Raw genomic sequence first — 22,711 nt, 5'->3', positions numbered from 1 at the left:
GACACCCTGAGTCAGTCTTCAGATGAAGCCAGAGGATGAAGCCAAGTTCCTCTGCACTTCCTGCTAGTGTATGACCATGCTTCCTCCCCTCTTCCTCTTCCTCTCTTCTTGTGTATGACCATGCTTCCTCTCCTCTTCTTCTTCCTCTCTGCTACTGTATGACCATGCTTCCTCTCCTCTTCTTCTTCCTCTCTGCTAGTGTATGACCATGCTTCCTCTCCTCTTCTTCTTCCTCTCTGCTAGTGTATGACCATGCTTCCTCTCCTCTTCTTCTTCCTCTCTGCTAGTGTATGACCATGCTTCCTCTCCTCTTCTTCTTCCTCTCTGCTAGTGTATGACCATGCTTCCTCTCCTCTTCTTCTTCCTCTCTGCTAGTGTATGACCATGCTTCCTCTCCTCTTCTTCTTCCTCTCTGCTAGTGTATGACCATGCTTCCTCTCCTCTTCTTCTTCCTCTCTGCTAGTGTATGACCATGCTTTCTCCCCTCTTCCTCTTCCTCTCTGCTAGTGTATGACCATGCTTCCTCTCCTCTTCTTCTTCCTCTCTGCTAGTGTATGACCATGCTTTCTCTCCTCTTCCTCTTCCTCTCTGCTAGTGTATGACCATGCTTTCTCTCCTCTTCCTCTTCCTCTCTGCTAGTGTATGACCATGCTTCCTCTCCTCTTCCTCTTCCTCTCTGCTAGTGTATGACCATGCTTCCTCTCCTCTTCCTCTTCCTCTCTGCTAGTGTATGACCATGCTTTCTCCCCTCTTCCTCTTCCTCTCTGCTAGTGTATGACCATGCTTCCTCCACTCTTCCTCTTCCTCTCTGCTAGTGTATGACCATGCTTCCTCCCCTCTTCCTCTTCCTCTCTGCTAGTGTATGACCATGCTTCCTCCCCTGTCACTTCCACTCAGGCTGGTGGCCTGTTATATACAGAAGCCCTGGAAAAAATAGGATTACAGCAGGGGACTGTGAGCGTTTGTCCCAATACCAATTTTATCTGGACAGCTGATAAACTGCCTTGGCTCTGCAGTACGTGGGGCAAAGCTAATGGAAAAATCAAGTGTACTTGAACATGGCCAGACACACCGCCCAGGCTGGAGAGGTCAACTGCTCCGCGTGGTATGCCGACACTTCCAGGATGGATGTGCCCTAAACGTTGTGGTCACGGTTTACCGCAAAGTGGGACATCATGGCTGAGGAACCAAGAGGTGATTCCATAAATGTTAGTTAATGTTCAGTAACTTAGTTAATATTTCGAAGTGTTATTTATGCTTGTTTGAGCAGCTATTGGTGTATGTGAGTGTGTGTGTGTGTGTGTGTGTGTGTGTGTGTGTGTGTGTGTGTGTGTGTGTGTGTGTGTGTGTGTGTGTGTGTGTGTGTGTACTGTATGGAGCAGGCTGGCTGCTGGGTCATGGGAATCTAGGCCAGTGGTTAATGGCAAAGCCACTAGCAGACCTCAGCTTCACTCCGCTGGCTCTCCAGACATTAAAAAGAATTTCAGATATCCTTCACTTCTTTGAGGATGCACTTCCTTTGAGATGGGGCTTTCTTTTGAGCATATCCAAAGTGTTTTTCTGCTACATGGGCCACTCCACAATAATTTAAACCACAGTACACACATATGCATGCTGACCTGACCCTGACAATGAGAGGTAGTCTCTCAGTGTTGCTGCCAGATTCACGGCTTGTGCTTACTGAAATAAAAGCATTTGAGAAGGCGCCTTGCATTTTGGAATGCGGCATGCGTTCTAGAATGCAGCATGCATTCTAACTTACGTCCACACACAACGCATTCCACAGCCACAGAAACTGTCAAAGTTATTTTTGTTATTAAGTATTTTGTCTTTCTTCTTTTGTTATCATACTTTTTTATTATTTATGAACATCCTACATATGTAATCTTTTTCTTAATTAGCATAGATTGGATTAATGTCTCAGTGTAAAATGATTCTTTCTGACTGAGTCCATACATGGTTTCTGTGGCAGGTTGTAGTTAGAGCACCATATTGTGAAGGAGCAGCACATTGGTGAAGTAACTTTGATTGACATTAACTGTGCATATGTGTCCAATCTGCTCCTGAGGATACGCTGGATCATCATGATCCTTATTTATGTTTTCCGCTGTCGGCACACTGCGAGCTAACTGCCCATTCCACACTAAATTAATTAGTTTGGCAGACAGCCTGAGATGGAAAATTGGATCCAATATGTTATTTCCAGCGGATTTCTATGAGGCTTTCATTTGAGGGTGGGGCATACTTCATATATTTGGGTCACACGTTTTGCACGAACATTTTCTTTTTCCCTATATATATATTTTTCGTTCTTTATTCATGAAAATGAAAAAACTTTTTTTTACATATATATATTTTACATAAGTCTAATTATATCATGGCATTGCTTTGATAACGCTTCCTGCAAGAGAAGATTGCTGTTAACCTGCATCCTGTATCCATGTTGGCAATAGTTCAAACTGCCTCTTGAAGCGCTTTATGAAAATAAAGAAACAAGTCGACATCCACGAGAAGAGGGAGGGCATTAGAAACAAAGTCTTTGGAAGTGCCTCCATAGCATGTTGGGTAGAAGATAAATCCTTTGTAGTGCATGCTCTTCTAATATCAACATTGCTAATTAATAACTTCTACACAATTATAAATTAACTTCGGATCAGGACTCCGGCTTTGCATATAATTTCCCATAATCACTAAAGCTACTGCGAAAACATGTCTCACATCAACCGTGACTCTCTTATTTAACATGGACTGCAGGAGTTCTCACTGGGTTTGAACCAGCAGCAAACGATCTCTGTTGGGACTTGGTAAGAAACCCCCAAAAATCACTACAGGATTTTTTTCTTTTTTGTCTTTGTTGTATGTTAATTTAAAATAGCACCTTAATCATTTCTTATTTGTGCATGCTTTGAAGGAATTAATATTTTAAAGCCATTGTGGAGAACTAGCCTCCTCAAATTCTTTTTACACAAATGTTACAACCTCTCATTTCCGATACTGCTCTTAGAAACTCTCCTCCCCTCTCTATACTCCCCTCTCTCCTCCCCTCTCTATACTCCCCTCTCTCCTCCCCTCTCTATACTCCCCTCTCTCCTCCCCTCTCTATACTCCCCTCTCTCCTCCCCTCTCTATACTCCCCTCTCTCCTCCCCTCTCTCCTCCCCTCTCTATACTCCCCTCTCTTCTTCTCCCCTCTCTATACTCCCCTCTCTATACTCCCCTCTCTCCTCCCCTCTCTCCTCCCCTCTCTATACTCCCCTCTCTTCTTCTCCCCTCTCTATACTCCCCTCTCTATACTCCCCTCTCTATACTCCCCTCTCTATACTCCCCTCTCTCCTCCCCTCTCATCTCCTCCCCTCTCTATACTCCCCTCTCTCCTCCCCTCTCCTCCCCTCCCCTCTCTTCTTCTCCCCTCTCCTCTCATCTCCTCCTTTCTCCTCTCATCTCCTCTTCTCTCCACTCTATTCCTCTGCATATATTATGTTTGGATTGAAATCTGCATGCCATTCATTTTTGACACGTAGGTGGCAACACACTGGATCCATAATCATGTCCCAGCAATTAAATGGGAGAAAGGTGAAGAAAGAAAGAGATATGCAGAGTGACAGACAGAGTGAGAGATGGAGAGACAGAGAGAGAGATAGAGAAAGAGGGAAGCAGAGGAGAGACTGACATGTCTCCTGACTTCAGCTCAGCCTCTGTGGTTTATCAAAGGGCATTCCTTTAATGTGGAGATTATGCTTATGTACTTGTGTCTACTTGAAAGGCATTTTCCTAATTTACTTATTAATGACATGTAAATCTATTTATACTGGGGCCCTCAATTTTGAGGAAACGCGCCCATCTTACTTGCAATAAATCCGGTGGTTTGAAAACAGACAGGGCAGCAGTGAGGGAGGGAGAAGAAAACCTCCCTCTCATTCTTGTTCAGTTAAAAATTTATACAGTCCATGTTAAATTTATTAATATTGCTCGCTGTCATTCACTTTGCTGCTCTCGAACTGAAATATGACTTGACAGCAACCACATTAAAGATGTATGTCATTGTATTCAACAAAGATTAATGAAGCCCAGTAAAAATAGCTATATAAGAGAATGAGAGAGAGAGAAAGAGAGAGAGAAAGACAGAGTGGTAGTGAGTGAGAGAATAAAATGTGAAATCATGGCGCTACACAAGGCCTTGTGCCACACTGCTTAATACGCTTCTGGGATTTTAACTTCGCCAGGAGCTTTTTGGGCTGGAACTGCACTGTATGTACAACTGTGAAACCAGATAAAGTGTATTCTGCTCTTTATCAGTCTATCTGTCAGATGTGAAGAGCAAAAAAAAAAAACACATCTCCAGCAGAAGAGAATCTGGGGACCTCCATCTGACACAGTGAGGTTTATGCTATTCCCAAAGACATGAATGACATCTGAATGTAAACGCATCTTTAAGGCAAACCGAAAATGTCACTGCAGTTCTTTTAGACATTCCAGAGTAAAAGAAACTGGGGCAAAAGTCCATGGAAGAACCTGCTGATGAGATATGAGGTCATAAAAGTCCCCGTGTCTGATGATGACATGTGAAGAGGGCCTGTTTCCTGCCAAACTACGGCTCTGATCGAATAACTAGTCCTCAGTTCAGGTGGTTAGCCGCGTTCTCTTGGACCTCTTGGCGCTGGTCCACAGCTGTGTAATATCGCATACACATTAGGTTTTATGGCACACAAGAAAATGTATGTAATATTTTATGTGCCTTCTCCCTGTATAACCACTGCACATGCATACCTATTAGAAAACACAAAACGCATTTACCTACTGATGCTGGAATATGTGGCTAACGTGTTAAGAAACAGTGGTAGTCATGATATCAAAGTAGTCATGTTTGATATGGTGATAGAATCCTAAAGAAACTATTGCTAGAAATATATAGGTTCCTTTGGTACATGTAGAGGTCTCGGTGGTGTGACATTCCAAACATGTCACTGCGTGCCGTCTCTTGTCAGTGGTGGAGTGTGCGGCAGACAGACACACAGAGACATTCTCTGTGGGACTGCCACCGCAAACCCTTTCCCCAGGCATGCTCTCTGCCCGTGTCACATCCCCTGCAGCTGAAAACAGAAACTCACATTGGCCCTTAGGTGAAATGCTTGTGAAAGTGTGACCATGGCCCAGGTGTTGTGGTACTGCTGCAGACGCATGTCTCCCGCCACAAGGCCCTTCCACCCTGTGTAGTGCACAGGACATGGGGGTGCATAGATGCCCCTCGAAGAGAATGCTAGGGTGATTTACATGGATGGCCTGGTACGGAGATACACCTTCTTCCATTTCCCAGCATGCCTGCACACTCCAGCCTGGTGAAGAGGAGGGGACTGAGGGCATTAAAAAAGCCTTTGGGAACCAATCAAACATTTCTTCGGCTGTACAGTTGCAGAAATCGTTAAATTACAGAGATTAATCTGCCTTGGTACAAATAGCTGATTAGGTATTTGCAATTAAGGTCATGAAAAAAATCAAAACAAAGATTTTGCTGTTCACTCAGCATTGCAGCTAACAACATCAACAACATTGGAACTTACCAGAGCATGAAACACACACACCACCCAGAGAACATGTTTGCAAAGCTAAATCTATCTAATAGCAAAATATAAATAGTGAATGTGATTTATTAAGTTGAGAAATTGATGGTTTTGCTATCCACATGGTCCTCTGGATGAATATAAAATCGGATTGCTAGATTGTCTCAAGTGAGTTATCTTTTTGACTTGTTAAATGAATTTAAAGAATAAAAATGAAATGCAAGACATTGCAAGAATCCATGCAAGAAATAAGGTCAAGCATTGTATATATGTATGTTATATCTTCTTATATAGGTAAAATACTGTTATATCTTCTAACAATAACAGTATCTTACCTACGTACACTGCTGTTACTTACCTCAAATCTTCTTCAGATTTACATGTCATCTCATATATATATTTGGGAAATTTCTACAGAATATTAGAAGTGCAACCTTCAGTGTTAGATACTGAAACTTAAAGCTTATCACTGTTGACTTGTGGGTAGTGTAGTTTAAAACGTTAGCTAACTCCCATGTGGCCTGGGCTCAGTAAGACCACTTTATGGTCAGTCTGAGGAAGCATTAATCACTATATTTTCCTGCTTCTGATCCAAATGTGCAGCTGCTAAATGTTTGGTTCCCATGTGAAGCAGATTAAATTAAATATTAGTATACTACATATTTAAACTCCCTCCCCAGGCTGTTTATTGCCTGTTTTGCTATTCTTGTGTACTATATTATTCACCAGCCCATTTTCAAATTAATGGCTTGTTACAGTTCGCTTTCGCATCCTATTTGGTTTAGCTCTTTGCTTTTTTGGTAAAACAAATTGCAACTGTATCCTAAAGGGAGTGAAGGAAGAAAATTGAAACTTTCAGAGTCACAAACCGTTTCCAAAGCCCTCACCCTACAGCGGTCGGGAATGCTGGAATAATTGGAGTATTTACTGAAACGCTAGGCTCTTGTCACTCAGTATCTGAGAAATGAGCATGAGTACAGTATCTATTTCAAAACGCCACTTATCTGGACTAGATTAGGCTCACCCAGACATTTTTATCAAATGCAATTTCTACTTATTTGTCAATAAACCATATTTTTTTTTATATAAGTAAAATATTTTCCTGATATTCCTTAAAGCACTAGACCATTATAGGATGTACAGCTACTAAAATGCTTATATAATTTATGCATGCAAACAACACTAATTATATGCATTGGAATCACTGAAAAATTATTAATAATGTAACTGTTTTGATTCATCGAAGTAGCGCATACATTTAGAGTTCCTGGTATGTTCCCGTACTGGAACCATAAACAAGAAAGAGCAGTCAGCAACACATACATTACAGAAAACATCATGTTTACCCCACTGTCAACCACAACACTGCATCCTAATATGCATATTTACAGTATACACATTAAATATGACACTCATATTAAGGCTGTTCACCATTATACATTTTACGTTTTGAACTTGTACTGATATTAAACCAAGATTAATGACTCTCTTTTGCTGTTCTTCTAACCAAATGTTATATATATATTGATATATATATATATATATATATATATATATATATATATATATATATATCAGTGGGGAACCGTCAGGGCCCTCTACGCCCTATATAAAATAAAAAAAACTGAGATGACAGTACAGCTTTAGAAACGCAATAAACAATAATATCTGTACTAGATAACTTCTTAAGCAAAATAAGGTTCCAACAAAATAAGGTTCACAGCTCCGTGTTCCTCCGGAGCGGAATATGTAAACAACGCGCACGAGGGCATCAAAGGACTGAATCGAAACTAGCTAGCGGTGGTACGCTAACGACAGCTAGCATCGCCACAGCGGGCGGAAATTACAGTTAAGCCCGCCCACTAAGAGGGAAGATATGATTGGTCAATTTTGCTGTCATTTGAAACTGGTATTGCGCTGAATTTTAACTGCCTGGCCCTCTGTAAACGAACAGCGGGCATCACAGTCCTGATAGGGGGAGACACAGGCTCACAGGCTTCCACTTAACTTAACCCCTCACCTTCCAACACAGATTGAATAGACACGGGTGAATAATTTATTTGCTTAAATTTCTGTAATTGTTTAGATGTCGATTGTCAAACTAAGTAGATAATTTTTTTTTATAAATTATATATATTTTAAGAATATTTTAGGCCCTCTGAGAGGACGTAGAGTGCCCTGACGGTTCCCCACTGATATATATATATATATATATATATTAGTGCTGTCAATTCCAGGTGCCGCGATTAAAAGTCCTCACCAGGATTTTGCTCTAGCTTGCTAGATTTTCTAATTAGCAATCCAGGTAAAATTAGTGGAATCAACACAATCCAGGAAGCCAGGGAGCCTGAGCAAAATCCTGGTGAGGACTTTTAATCGCGGCACCTGGAATTGACAGCACTAATATATATATATATATATATATATATATATATATATATATATATATATATATATATATATATATACCTTATTGTCAGATTGCTGGGATGTCACGGAGCTGTGTGCTAGTGTATGAGTCCTTCATCAGAGAGCTGAATGAGTCTGAACGGGTCAGGGTGCTGATCCACTCTTCCTCAGTGCACCCCCAAACCTGTCCCATGCATTAGTTACTGTGGTTGGCTTGGATAGAGTCCAGACTTCAGTCATTGCTAGTGAAGGAGCTACATTGTGCCACTGTGTGGTAAGACTGACTCCTGACATGCAGTCCCATTGGGCCAATGGGAGGAGCACTTCAATATCTATAATGACTGCTGTTAAATATTTAAATATTTAAATCTTTGTGGACTAGGCAATAGAAAAGAGAGTTACAGAATAGCTTAATAACTTAAAGACATGTTTTGTTGTTTTGATTTCCTATAAATCTCAATATCAGTGCAAATTTCTGTCAATGATTCATTGCTCCCACATTTAAACTTTGCTAAACTGATGTGGTTACAGCTTGTTTCAATGAAAACACATGCATTTCTTTTTGTTTGTTTGTTTGTTTGGTTTTTGTTTACCTGGTTGACCTGCAATATACACAAATCTAAATAACTAACTACAGAAAATTGGAGGCTGCAGAATTGTTGCAGGAAGGCTACCTGATTTGCCTGAAGTAACAAAGAAAAAAAACAAAACCCAACAAAAACAGAAATCAAATCAATAAATAAATTGCAAAAATATATATAGAACATGATTGCCATGACTCAGAAGTTGTAAAAGTGCACTCTGCTGCATTTAGTTATGCAAACACTTGTCTGTAAATGTCCAAACTTGTCTTTCATTGGGTGACAGGAGAAGGCAACCTATTAACTAAGAGTGAGATATCCTCAAAGACGACTGGCGTTATCTTTCAGGGGAGAGGCGGCAAATTCCCTCTCTCAGGTGGATGATTAAAATCAATTAAATCACTCCTGCTATTTCAGCCCAGGGATTCTCCTGACGAATGAAATTATGCTTTATGGAAAAAGAAGAGAGAGAGACAGAAAGAAAGAGACAGAGAGAGATAGATAGATAGAGAGAGAGAGAGAGAGAGAGAATGCTCCTGACTCTCCCAAGCTCTGCCTCAGCATCACTCTCCCTCACAAATGAGATTAAAATGTGCAGCTCGGGGATTTCAAAGGGATATTTTCCATAAGAACATGAAAAGTCCTCAGAAGCCAGTGTAAGTAGACTTGAAAGCCTCTAGCGGGAGGCTCTGTCTGGCAGGCCCCCTTCCACACTCCCACTGCCACTGCCAAAAAAGTTGTGCTGACACACACACACACATACTGACAAAAGTACACATACATATGTGTGCTTACACGTAAATAGACATGTGTCCACACACTCTGCTTGTTAAGGTATAAATATACACACCCCTCCCGGCCTCAGCTAGTATTACCATAAACTGTGCTGTCTGGCTGAAACAGCCATAACACAGACCCAAACAGGGCCGTGTTACAGCGCGCTTCTGGGCTCTTGTTGATGACAGCGTGCTTCTCGGTGCATGTTGATGACAGCGTGCTGATTCTCCCTGGTCGACGAGTCCTGCCGATTCTCTTTTTCCCCTGTGTTTCTGTCACATAAAGAACACGCGACGATGTGATTAAGCTAAAATACCATGTCAGCGTACCGCCTGCCATGCCGAGCATTCTTGTACCCACACACACGGAGATGAAGAGTTTACACGGAGAGCCAGGACGCGTACACTTGACTTACGTTCTGTGACTCGTAGGCTACGCCTGGCTCCCTGAACACGTGCGCATGCCATCTGAGACAAATACATTCTCAGTTTGTTTTTCTAACAATCTGAAGTTTCATTTGTGGATTCTGACACCAAAGCCTTCATAGTCGCAGGATTCTGTTGTTTATTTCTCTTGTAGTCTTTTTCTCTCTTTCTCCCTCTCACTCCATCATGGTTAATTTTCTCACTCTTTCTTCACTCATCTCCTATTGTGAATTTTAGATACTGTAGGATCAAATTATTGAAATAATTATGTAAATTGAAGAGTTATAGACTGGAGAAGAAGACTCAAACATGTCTCACAAAAAAGATAAACAAAAAAAAACAAACAAAAGAAAACCTCACAAAACTCTTTATTGCATGGTCCCATAACAAAAATGGTGGATCATGGGATAAGAAGTTGCATGTATGTCAATGATAATGCAAAGAAATGAGAAATATGTACTTTTAGCCTTATGTGGGGTCATCATTGGCTATGGATTTAATCAGCATACTAATCTGGCTATGGATTTAATCATACATCCTCATATCCATAAACATGTTCATGTAAGCAGATTTCCCAATCGCTTCAGGTGGCATTACTCCTCTTCCCTTTTCTCTGGGAAGCCCGAGGCCACGGTCGGAGAATGTGGTGCTGGTTCAGACTCTCAGTGACTGGGTAAAACTGTTGTGGGGGCCAGTCAGCCTGACTGCCATAACCCCAGCTATGATGTGGTGTGACACTCACTCAGCGAGGGAGAGCAGGATGATAAATGCATGCTGAAAGCATGTAAAACTGGCTGAATGCAGCATTGCCAAGGATTTCACCCTATCTGGCTTCCTTTACAACTGCCAGAATCCCCCTTTGAGCTGTTCAGGCCTATTTAATACCTTATTAGGAGAAATATATAGTGTAAGTGTTTCTTTGGAATCTGGCAGTCCTTTGTCTCCTGACAAATTTACCTATTCTCCAATTCCAGGGCTGTGTTTCAGCTCTGAGCCTCTGTCAATCCCAGTTAAAGACAGCATGGCCCTACCTCCAGCTCTCTAAAGCTTTTGATATAGAGCCGAACCATAAAGCTTTAAAGGAAAGAAATATATTCTGTTATCCGTGACTGCCTGCGAAAAGCCTGTCTGAGAAATGGTGTATTGAAATGCCTAATTAACTGACAGTGTCCAGTCAATTCAGTTTGCTAAACCTGTGGCTCACGTCAGCAGAGAGCGAATCCCTGGGGTTAATTTGACATGCACACATTTTATAGCCCCTCAAGAATGATTTGGCCAGACATGGCTTTGTGCGGGATGGAATTTACCTAACGCCAGTAAGTCCATGTATCGCCTTTTATTGGATAAGGAGGTGGTGGTGATGGTGGGAGGGGGGTAGGGGGGGGTGGCAATGAAATTTTTATTTCTTCAGAATTTTCAGCTGGACAGTGCACGGTCCCACGGGGGGAAGGATGGACCCAGCAGTAACCGGCGCAAGCAGACAGATTCAGAATACACCAAAAAAAAAACAACACCACAAAAAAAGAAGATACAGTTCCAGACAAATCAATGCAGTAGAAAGCCATTATGCCTCTGAATCTCCTCTCTACTCTCCTTGTGCCACTGTGTTATCATCCTCATACCACACACCACTACAAGTTTTCAGTTTCAAGTCTTCTTTCTGAGAATTTTTCTATTATTATTTTTTACCTCAAATTGGCGACTAAATATTTACATGTGAAAGTAAAAATTGTTTTTTTGTTTTACTTTATCTGTAGTTGTCGTCTCCTTTTAATTGACGTCTATCATTGTTTCAGACGAGGCCTGAATTTGAATATCAGTTAAAGCTGCCATCTTAAATTATCATTTTAATAGTAACATTGGTATGGGTGGAGTATCATATTAGTCTTAAGAGCAAGGTGTTGCTTTGTTTCATATTGCCTTCATCTTAAGTGAGTCACTAGTATGCTGCTTGCGTGGGCTCAGTGATTATGGATCTAATGAAAACTATCTCAGTTGAATTTCCAAAGTAAATGCAATTTAAATATCCATTTATCTGTCTGTGAGAGTGCCTTTTGGCTATTAGTCCAAGCGAACAGGTCTGGCCTGGTAATTTCCTCCCTCTCCTTGACTCCAGACCAAGAGAGACACCCCATTCCCTCTTCGTCACCACGGGCTCTTAGCATTGGGAATGAATAATGCAGGGCTGCCGTCTCCTAACCACACACACACACACACACACACACACACACACACACACACACACACACCGTGCGCTCGCGCACACACACCCCCGGGCTTGGAGCGGCTGGTTCAAGTGTGCACACTTGAGGGGGCAGTGGCTGTATCAGCTAACAATTATCTGGTGAATTTGTACACTTTATTACCGAATCTCCACTGGGCACACAGTGTCGCCGTGGAGAGAGCACACCCCCTCGCCCACTTATTTATCTAATAAGAGCAAATTAATTAGACCTGATTGAGCTTCACAGCGCTGCTCTGTGGCTACTGTACGGAGCTGACAGCGGCTTTGGCCGTACTCACCGCTGACATGACATCACGCACATGACATTGAGCTGATTAGGAAAAGACACAAGTCACCACCGCCAGTCTGACGGTCTCCGAAGTATATCTTCCTTTATGATCCTGCAAATTAAACAGAAGAGTTAGCCTAATCTATTTGAGAGATATTTTGGCTTTATTCTGCATAAGGTGTTTAATACCACCCTACTGTATTACCCCAGCACCCCTCCCCCCACCCCGCCCCTGACGGTAACACACTTTTCTTTGTTTCTTTAAGCCTGTAAAGTTTCACCATTTGGCATTCACATTAAGATTGTTTTTCTGCTCCTACTGGTTGGTCCGGTGGGAGACATAAGTGGCCAGTGCCACTGGGTCAGGAGTTAACAGTCAACGGGACCTCTGGTCATAGGACAACACAGTTCTTCCTCAACGGAGGTGCAGAACTGGAGGGAAAGACCTTTCAGACTGCTGCTGGACCATGTTTTATCATACGAGAGAGGCCTGCTAACCCCATCACACACATACAGCACAAGTGCTCTGATCTCCCTCAAAGTCCTAGTGTTAAATCAAAGTGCAGTCACAGGGCTGACATGTGTTCACCAGCCCTGAGCTCTTGTCACTGACGAGTCAGGCCAGGAAACCCAATGGCCTTGTATGATTCCCCAGTGTCTAATAGCCAGCTTATCTCTCCATAGGGCAGAGCTCGGCTTCTGCCTAACACAGCCGGTCTCTCTCTAACATAGTTGGTCTCTCTCTAATGCAACTGGTCTCTGTCTAACAGGTGTTCTCTAACAGCCAGGTTCTGGAAAAAATCTCTAGCATAGCTAATCTGCCTAATGCAGCTGTACTCTGGCTAACTAAGTCAGTCCCTCTCTAATTCAGGCACTCTGAACCTGATGCAGTCTGTGTCCAGTCTCTCTGCATAATGCAGCCAGTCTCTCTGCCTAACACAGCCTGTCTCTGCCTAATACAGTCATCCTTTTTCTAATGCAACTGGTCTCTGCCTAGCATACCCAGTCTTTACTTAATGCAACCATTAAGTTGTGCTCTTTAGTATAGCTGATATTACTCAACAACAGCTGGTCTCTGCCTAATGCAGCCAGTCTCTTTCTAATGTAGTTGGTCTCTCTTTAACATAGCCAGTGTCTGCCGAATGCAGTCAGTCTTTTTCTAATGCAGCCAGTTTCTTGCTAACACAGCCAGTCTCCCTCTAAGCAACTGCTATGTCTCTAACACAGCTAGTCTCTCTCTGACACAGCCGGTGTCTGCCTAATGCACTTGGTCTCTCTCTAACACAGCCGGTCTCTCTAACACAGCTGGTCTCTCTGTCTAACCCAGTCAAGCTGTGCTTAATGTAGCTGATGTCTGCCAATGCCAGACTTTCACATCATGTGTTGTTTTATGCAGCTTCAGACTGATGCTGTTTATATCACTCGTGGCTTAAGAAGGACAGAAAAAAAAACCTTTTAGGCCTTTTGGTTCGTCTTTTGGTTCATCAACCATAGCTGGTGATAGGTGTGAAATCATTAGCAAATTAAAAGTTCACAAATATTTCACAAGGAGGAAGTGAGAGGAGCTCTTCCAGGAGGGCTCTTGCTTTGAAATCTCTGACATCAGTGTGAGCAAATGATGTTTCTTTGTAACTGATCCATGGGACAATATAATGTCACTGTCTGAGCATTAATTATTCAACTCGTCTTTGACATGCAACTTTTATTTCTTCTTTGTCGCACCGAAGCACTAAAGCCAGAATGCTTTGTGATTTTCATTGCACACTCATTATTCGTGGCAAACTTTCAGTGAAACTTTAAATTAATTATGAATACAAAAATATATTTAGTTGCTCTCGGAGAATCTTCCAGCCCACGTGTTCCGCGTGCCACTTCGCTGTGCTATCAGAATGACATCGAAATTTAAAATGTGATGAGAGGGAACGCACAGACGTCCTCCCCGCCTTTTAACCTTTGGCTCAGATGAGCGTCTTGGAGAACAAAGGTTAGCCTGCGTGTGGTGTGTGCTCTGTTGTTGGAGAGATGCTTCTCTGATGTATTTTTCCTCTTGATTAGTGAATAAGAAAGGGTTTGTGGGAGACCCACGCACAGAATCTCTATGTATATTATTATTATTTTTCTTTTTCTCCTCACACACATGGTGCGATCAGGCATCAGAGTGCAGTCAGGAGGGACAAGAGGTGTGATGCATTTTTAATTTGCCGAGCACAGGATGAGCCTGGTGGGTGCAGACGTCTCTTCCGTCTCAAAAGCCGATTTTCGATGGGAGCGTCTCCAAAATCCCACACCGTCACGAGAAAACAATCAAAGCGACGAGTGCGAATGTGGGATCCAGTGCGCTGCAGGGAAACAGAATCCTTCTGCTGAAGGTGTACGGTAGGCATTCCCCTAGCAACACTGGATTTCACAACAGCTACCTGCAGAGGACAGACCACAGTGAAGGCAGAAGCCACCGGCTGCCGAGTGGTGTCGGACGGGCTCGTGCGCCACCTCCACAAGGGCTGAATGATCCAAACATTTAGAGTTGATCATTCTGAACAGGATGGCCATTTTGTATCTAGACATTCTTGTCTTCAGCGATCAAGCCGTCCTGTATATTATGCATGCCTTCCACATCTGTGAGTTTCCTCCTCCAAGACAATCTGCCTTTTCCGACCAAGACAGCTTCAAATAATTAGCCTACAGAAATGTGGAGGCTCTTCTGCAAGACCTGACTTGAAAGTGGCTTGCATGAATCATGTATGGCTTCATTTAAAACTGCTTTGTAGACAAACACACTTGCAAAGTCAGCTGGTGAGGAAGATGTAAATCGTATTCTCCAGCCCCTGAGCTTCGTTTTAATGTGCTCAATGAACAAGGACAGGGACTCTGAAACAGGCCTTACACGTTGCCCAGGCTGGAGCAGGTAAGGAGGAGATGTTTTTGGTTGTACTGTATATTTCCCTCCTTCCTTACCACTTTCTTTTGTCTTCCTGAAAACTAAATGAAACATAGAATGATGGAGGATGTTTGAAGACTGAGGGCACTCAGGCAGCGATTAAATTTGACTCAGGGGGAAATTACGCAGTAAAATGGGACACGACCATGACGTGGGGTCAAATGGCTTTTCCTTGTTCCTGCTTTTTGTGCACTTCTACATCAGAACACAACACTTATTTTTGCAAAGTCCATCCATCTCTCTCCCACTGTCACAGTCTCTCTGATGCACACACACACACACACACACACACACACACACACACACACACACACACACACACACACACACACACACAGTTTGAGGCCCACCTGCTGGTAAACGCAGACTTAGTGAAGTATAATAAGTATAATCGATGAATGATGGCCTAATGGGCAGGGTTGTGGGTTTTCAGAGGTGCTCAGTTGGCAGATGGCAGTCCAGGGAATAAGGGAGTGTGGGATGGAGGGGATGGAGGGGATGGAGGGGATGGAGGGGATGGAGGGGATGGCTACACACTGTACCTTCTGCTTTTGTACAGCAAATGCCCAGAACCAGAACAACATACATGCAAGTTCTACTACTACTAATTCTGTCAGGAGTTTTGCTTCCCTGCACATTAAACTTCTTGTCCACTTTTGCAGTGTTTTGTCGTGTAGTTTTTGCCAGCATTATCAGTGATCATTTGCAACTGGCCGATTCATCTGGATATCTTATTTTAAAATAGCATCTTAAGGGAACCCTACCAGCAATATATGGATATAACTTTGTGTGTCATATTCCTATCAGTCCTACAGCCACAACACACAGTAATACAGTTATTATGGTTATTAGTGGAAGCCAAATGAAGTTTTTTTTTTCCTCTTGAATATCAATAACCGTGTGCGTGCAGGAGTTTGTGGAGATTAGAGCGAGAGCTGTTTTTTATAATTGCTTTTCTCCCTGCGGCGGAGGGGGCCCTCAGGGTCAGATCTGAGGAACCAGAGCAGCTTCTCCTGGGGACCAACGCGGGACCTACAGACGCAGATTAATTGTGCGCTGTTCTGGGGCTTTAATTTGCAGGGAGGAAATGGCTGCCTAACCTAATTAAACAGTGACTTGTTTCAAATATCTGTCCAGCTGCAACCCGAACGCTCACACCGCACCGCGTCGCCGTAATTGCCTCGAACGCAGTGGAAGTAGGGGGAGGGGTAAGTCAGAACAGGGTGGGGGCAGAAGAGAGAGGGCAGGGACGCTTTTTCTCAAGTGATCAATTTAAGGAAAGGCTCCGTACCCCTTAATGCCCAGAGCCCCGCTGCTTGGAGAACAACACCGCTCCTATTAACATCTGCAATTATTTCACAATTATGAATTTGGAATTAGTGAGTACAGTTGGAAAGACTTAGGTTAGGAGGACAGGCCAGTCTGGACCCATGACAAAAAAAAAAAAAAAACACATGTTCTCACAATTTAGCACTTGACTGTTTTAACATTGTACAATAAGTGCAGTGAATGCAAAACAAAAAGAAAATACAAGTTACCGGAGCTTTTCAAATTCACATGTGCTGAGAAGCGGCAGTGCATGTGTGTGTGAGGTATGAGCCCACAGTGCATGTGTGTGTGAGGTATGAGCCCACAGTGCATGTGTGTGTGAGGTATGAGCCCACAGCGAGGGACGCGGGAGGAAGGCCTGCAGGCGTGTGCTCTGTGTGCCTCATCGGGTGTGATTGTCCTCTCCGTGTCTGACAGAAGGGGCCGTCAGAGGCGAGCGCGAGCCCCTTCCTGCCACCCCGCTCAGGGCCTGGCCCCCAGCAGGCAACCGTGGGCTGCTCCCCCGGGGACGTTCCCAGCTCTCTGTTCCACACCGTATCGATCCGGGGGAAGTGATGAAAGAGCAGGCGGCTCACCTTGAGTCCAACGTATCCTGCGGCAACGCTGCTTCAGCGCCATGGCACCCCCTGTGTCACTTTAGTCCGGCCATGAGAGGCTCCGGGCCACCAGAGAGAAACAGAGAGGGGGAGAGGGGGAGAAGGAGAGAGGGAGAGGGGAAGAGGGAGAGAGAGAGAGAGGGGGGGGGGGAGAGAGAGAGGGAGAAGAGAGAGGGAGAAGAGAGAGGGAGAAGGAGTGAATAAGAGAGAGAGTAAGAGACAGACATGAAGAGAAGTACATTTAGGTGGTGCATGAAGAGGTTTAATGACATGGTGGAATGTTTGAGATCTTCTTTTTAGATGTTTGCAAGCATTTAATGCCACATTTTGGAGCAACAAATAAAACCATCTGAAATGGTTAATATACAGTAGCAGAGGAGCACATGAGCAGGACTTCGTTTAAGCCTAATTAAGTCACGTGTGATAAAACACTGAGGTACAATGTCTGCCTCGTCAGTGACTCAGTCCCCCTATGTGCACGTCTTTTCAAAGAACCCCTAATCATAAATGCTGTAGTTCTCTGGTGAGAATGTAATTACCTTTTTCGCTGGTGACAGGTGGTTCCTTAGGCTCAGGAGGAGGTGCTGGCAGGGATGCTGGCGATTGATCAGCGGTGATACTCTACATTTGAAGATCAGAGAACAAGAAAACGGAGTGTTAAGTAGGACACCATCGGACGATCCCAACACTCAACGGGTTCAAGAGAGAGGGAGGAAAAAGACAGCGAATGAAAAGGAAAAAAGGCTTGGGAATTAAGTCAAACATAATTAATAAGTGAAATCTGGAACTTGTGTTTTAATAGTGAAGAAGTGGAGTGGGGTTGCACGTGGGTAATCAGATGGCCCAGGGCTAGTGGAGAATTAACTACCTCTACACAAGTTCACTTTCATTCTCGCCATCCGCCATGCCTCTCTGACTTGAGAAGTTTGTTGTTTTCAGCCCTTGTGGGAACGTGGCGGGGAGGAGAGCTCTCGACGTGCCTCGGATCCTCGGCTGTAGCCGGGCTTTAAAAGGCGGCGGAGATACAGGCAGCGATCTGAGGAGCCCAGCGTGGAATCCAGGTAAGGGAGTCAGCGGCAGGCAAGTAGACATCTGGCAGAGCTCCGTCGAGATCACAGACCATATTGAGCAGGAATAAACTCGCCTCTCTGCGCTTTATCACTTTCAGGACCTTGTCCCGCAACCTTGAACACACGTTCCCATGGCCAACTCACCTGGGGAAAATTTACAGAGGAAAAAAGAGAGCGAGAGTTTATTTTCTGTTCCTCTTTAGGTTGGACTTGAGTTTTAATCTACTGCCTGATTCCAGGCCTCATTTTTTAATACCCCCCTGGAGAACTTTAGGGTTAAAAGACTTCCCAAAATATAGAATTCTCTAATGTGCTCCAGTTAAACTGGAATAGACATAATCTGAACATTTTCAATGACTTTCCCATTACCTATTAGATGTTACGATGAGTAAAACTGCCTGTATATCTTCGAGAGGAGGTCATGCCATTTGCCACAATGCAGGATCTGTCATTTACATAATGAAGGTTAGCATTAATTATATCACTGTACACAAAATATTAAAGACTTTCTTAAGCTCATAGTTATGTACTACATAAATACAGTATCACAATTTTATACACAATTTTAAAATCATATATAAAAACTAAAATAAAAAAATCTATTAAATGCCCAAAATGAATTAACCAAAAATATCCTGCAAAATAACTGTTAATGAAAACAAGCTGTAAACATACAAACAGTAAACATATAAACAGCAAACATACAAACAGTAAATATAAAAACAGAATATTTATGTGCACTGTGCATGAATTTGTCTTTTTTTTCATCTTACATCAGACCTCTTTATTTGATATGTCTCATTTCTTTTGCTCTCATCATCTTCCTGTTTAAGGAGCACACAGGAGCGCTGGTGTGAGTGTGCTGTGGTCCCCGTCCTGCTCCTCGTATGGGGGTCGTCACTACAGCTGTGAGACCTGTCGTCCTACTGAGGACATGAGAAGTGAGGGCACTTGGCCAGGAGATGATCTGACTGGGGTGTGCTGGCGTCGTGGGTCGCAGACAAACCTTCCTCTACCACGACCTGCTAACCAATATCTCCCTGGCAGTCAGAGGAGTGGGACCCAGCTGGGGCTGCACACGGGCCACTCCTCTTTTACGGGCCAACGTAACTTCACCTGCCCACAGCCTTCCCAACAAATCCCCTTTAACAGCACCTCCCCCGCCGCTGCCCCACCCCCACCCTCTACTCCCTCCCTCCCTGCCGAGGTATGCTAATCATGTTGGGGGTCGGAGACAAATCTTGGTTAATTCAGTCAATTAGGCCCGAGCATTGTTTGTGGCCAGCGACATTTTGTATCCACCCGAATGTGTTGGGGGGCAAAATGTGCCCTGAAGCTGTGGTGTGACAGTAACTCTCCACTGGCCCCATGTCAACAAAACATGCACGGGGCCTGACGCCTTCCCTCGCCTGACTGCATATGTTTGTGAGAGCTGAGTGTGTCTACATGCGTGTGTATATGCATGCATGTGTGTGTATACAAGTGTGTGTGTGTGTGTGTGTGTGTGTGTGTGTGTGTGTGTGTGTACATAAGTGCTATTTGGGTGTGATTTTGTGTGTGCCCCCTAGTCTTTCTCTTTCTCTCTCTCTCTCTCTCTCTCTCTCTCTCTCTCTCTCTCTCTCTCTCTCTACTGAATGGGAGTTAGGAGAAGGGGTCTTGATGGCAGATGGGCAAGGGTAGCACGGATTGGCTAATCCCAAATCTGCCGTCTCCTTGCCACGCCGCAACCGAGGGACGAGCGGGAGCCAGCTGTCATGAAGAAGCCTTTCATGCTCTCCTGCACACAACAGCTGCATCAGCCCTGCCTGCTTGCTGCTAAATTATTAAACATCTTTTTAGTTTGTTCCAGATGCAGTTCCCAGTGTGCTTATGCCAGCCTTTGTGCATTTTACATACGAGTCCCCCCCCCCCCCCTCCTCTCATCAAAATGCTGTTTGTAAAAGTCATTATCCCATCTGTGCCCCAGTTTGGACAAAACAGCCTAAGACAAATCCGAGCACGTCGTGCCTTCCAGGACGATTTGGGAGACGAGGATGATTGTGGAGTCTAAGCGGTAGAGAGACCTGGTGGCTTCGCTCCAGAGCGGGGGGCCACCTGTGAAGCACGTGGACCTGGTTGCCTCCGCTAACGCCTGCAGGGCCCCTGTGCATGCCGTTAATAAGGCATTTTGCAAGTAAGATTGCGTCCTTGGAAGCGTGGCTTTAGAAAAGGGTGGTGGCGGCGGGTGGTGTAGAGGGTGGGGGCACTTTCATTGACAGGTTTAAATAATCTACCACCCCCCCCCCCCACACACACACAAGACTGGCCTGCAGTGACTAGGGCCATTATAGCCATGAAAAGACACGTCTGGTGAATATTCAGTGTGTATGTATTTGCGCACTTGGGCATTGGATGCTAAATCTTTAAAATGGTCCTACACACAACATCAGTTGTTTGAGACTGAACGATTTCATACCTATACACCGCAGCTCACATAAAACCATTTGAAACATTTATGCTGCAAAATAAAAAGACAGACTTAATACCAAAATAATAAAAAATAATAATAATAATTTTAAAATTTTGCTTGGTAACAAAACAGCAGTCTAAAAAAAAGTACCTGAGAAAAGATGATGAGGAAGTGAGATGGAGAGGGTGGGGGTGAGATGGAGGGGGTGGGGGTGAGAGGGAGTGAGATGGAGAGGGTGGGGGTGAGATGGAGGGGGTGGGGGTGAGAGGGAGTGAGATGGAGAGGGTGGGGGTGAGATGGAGGGGGTGGGGGTGAGAGGGAGTGAGATGGAGAGGGTGGGGTGAGATGGAGGGGGTGGGGGTGAGAGGGAGTGAGATGGAGAGGGTGGGGTGAGATGGAGGGGGTGGGGGTGAGAGGGAGTGAGATGGAGAGGGTGGGGGTGAGGGGGCAGTGTGGGTGATCTCGCGCGAGTTAGCCACATCGGCGCTGCCGGCGCTGAGTTAATAAGCGTCGTGTGGGCCTGGGGAGAGAACCATGACTGATTCCAGCTGAAGTCCCAGTCTGAGACGGCCCTCCAGATGAGTTCTGAACAGCCCGAACACCAGAGACCACTCTACACCCTCCACTGGAGCTGGCACACCTGTTGTTTTTTAGACACCTTGGAAAAAAATATGGAGGGGGGGGGGGGCGGGGGTGGGTAGTAGCATGATGGTGTTGTCTGGCCCACAGATTATGTGAAGACGGAACTGCAGCGTGGTATTCTCTTCTGTGACATTTTGCAGCCTAAGGATTTCCAACGAGGCAGGAGGTTTGGGACTTGATGTAGGTGAGTAGCTTAGAGAGACAGTCCTCACCTGCACTCCTGGAGGGACACCACAGTTTAGTGTCCCCCCCCCACTCGCACAGCTATGGTACATGGTGGGTTGTGAGGCTGGGAAGTGGGCGGCACTGTGGGGAAGGCGGGGTCAGAGCGTCAGTACGGCCACTAATACGAGCCGCTGCTCCGTTAGCCCCTAGTTCACTGCGTGGTGCCGGATGCTCCTGCATGATTAATCTACTCCTGCTCTGTTATTGACCGCATCAATGCAATCATGTAACAGATAGAAGAACAGATCTCTGTGGAATGTGATTTGTGCAATCTGAGGCAATAGTGAGAACAGCAGCATCACCACCACCACCCATGACAGGATACAGCAGCTCTGTTTTCAGGGAAGTCACATCAGTATTTCCAGGTCGGGCTTCTCCAGCAGGACAAACGGTCTAATGGTGATATCTTCCAGAGAGAGAAGGCGACGAACACGCCTTAAACAGTGAGAGGCGGCATCTGCCTCTCCAGCCCCAGTGTGGAGCGCAGTGATTGGCAGCTGCGTCTCCAGCCCCAGTGAGGAGCACACCGATTGGCAGCTGCGTCTCCAGCCCCTGTGTGGAGCACACTGATTGGCCTATCGCAGACTCCATGTCCCACTGGCATCGACCCACAGATGGTACCATCATCATCGCGACTAACATGCCACTTGTGCTCCCCCTGCTACGCACGACAAGCAGTTCACATATGAAAACAGGAGGAGTTTACTCTCACAAAGCCTAATGCAGGCAGCAATCACATCCAGTCTGACAGTGAAGATGTGAAATTACCAACCTGCTGCAGCTAGGATAGACGGCCAATAGCCGATGATTGTTATTGACAAAAAATGAATGCGAGGTTCCATGTGAGGAGGACGGGGCGGGAGCAGAGTCATTTATGAGCTGGTGACATCGCTCACAGCGCTTTGATGAAGTGGAGGTGTGCGTCTGCTTTTGAGTTCCCACACTGCTGACCTTTATACCTGGCGCTGATAAATGTGCCTTCTCTCCAAGCGAGGCTCGTCAGAGTCCTGCCGACGCCGGCCGTACCACTCCCAGTCTGGGCCCGGTGCCCTGGTTAGCAGCCCAGATCTTTGCATATTCATCAGGATAACGGAGATCCTGTCTGCCCCACACCGCTCCCGTTATAGCTGTGCTCCAGGAGAACTCCCATGGCTTTTAATTGTCTTTTCGCTCTCGGCTGAATTGAAGCCGGCAGCTTAA

The 22,711-nt window shown here is 44.7% G+C and overlaps 1 long non-coding RNA gene across 1 annotated transcript in view; it reads left to right on the top strand.

Annotated features, from left to right (window-relative positions):
• The window catches only part of LOC143501247 (uncharacterized), a 30,637-nt gene extending 10,243 nt beyond the window's left edge, over positions 1–20,394 (top strand). The window contains exons 2-3 of the long non-coding RNA XR_013126857.1: positions 17,683–18,186; positions 19,029–20,394. This is a non-coding gene — a long non-coding RNA (uncharacterized LOC143501247). The remainder of the gene's footprint in view (positions 1–17,682; positions 18,187–19,028) is intronic.
• Positions 20,395–22,711: the final 2,317 nt, after the last annotated feature.

This window comes from Brachyhypopomus gauderio, unplaced genomic scaffold, assembly GCF_052324685.1.
Source record: "Brachyhypopomus gauderio isolate BG-103 unplaced genomic scaffold, BGAUD_0.2 sc165, whole genome shotgun sequence".
NCBI lineage: Eukaryota > Metazoa > Chordata > Actinopteri > Gymnotiformes > Hypopomidae > Brachyhypopomus > Brachyhypopomus gauderio.
This window is presented reverse-complemented; position numbering and strand designations above follow the sequence as displayed.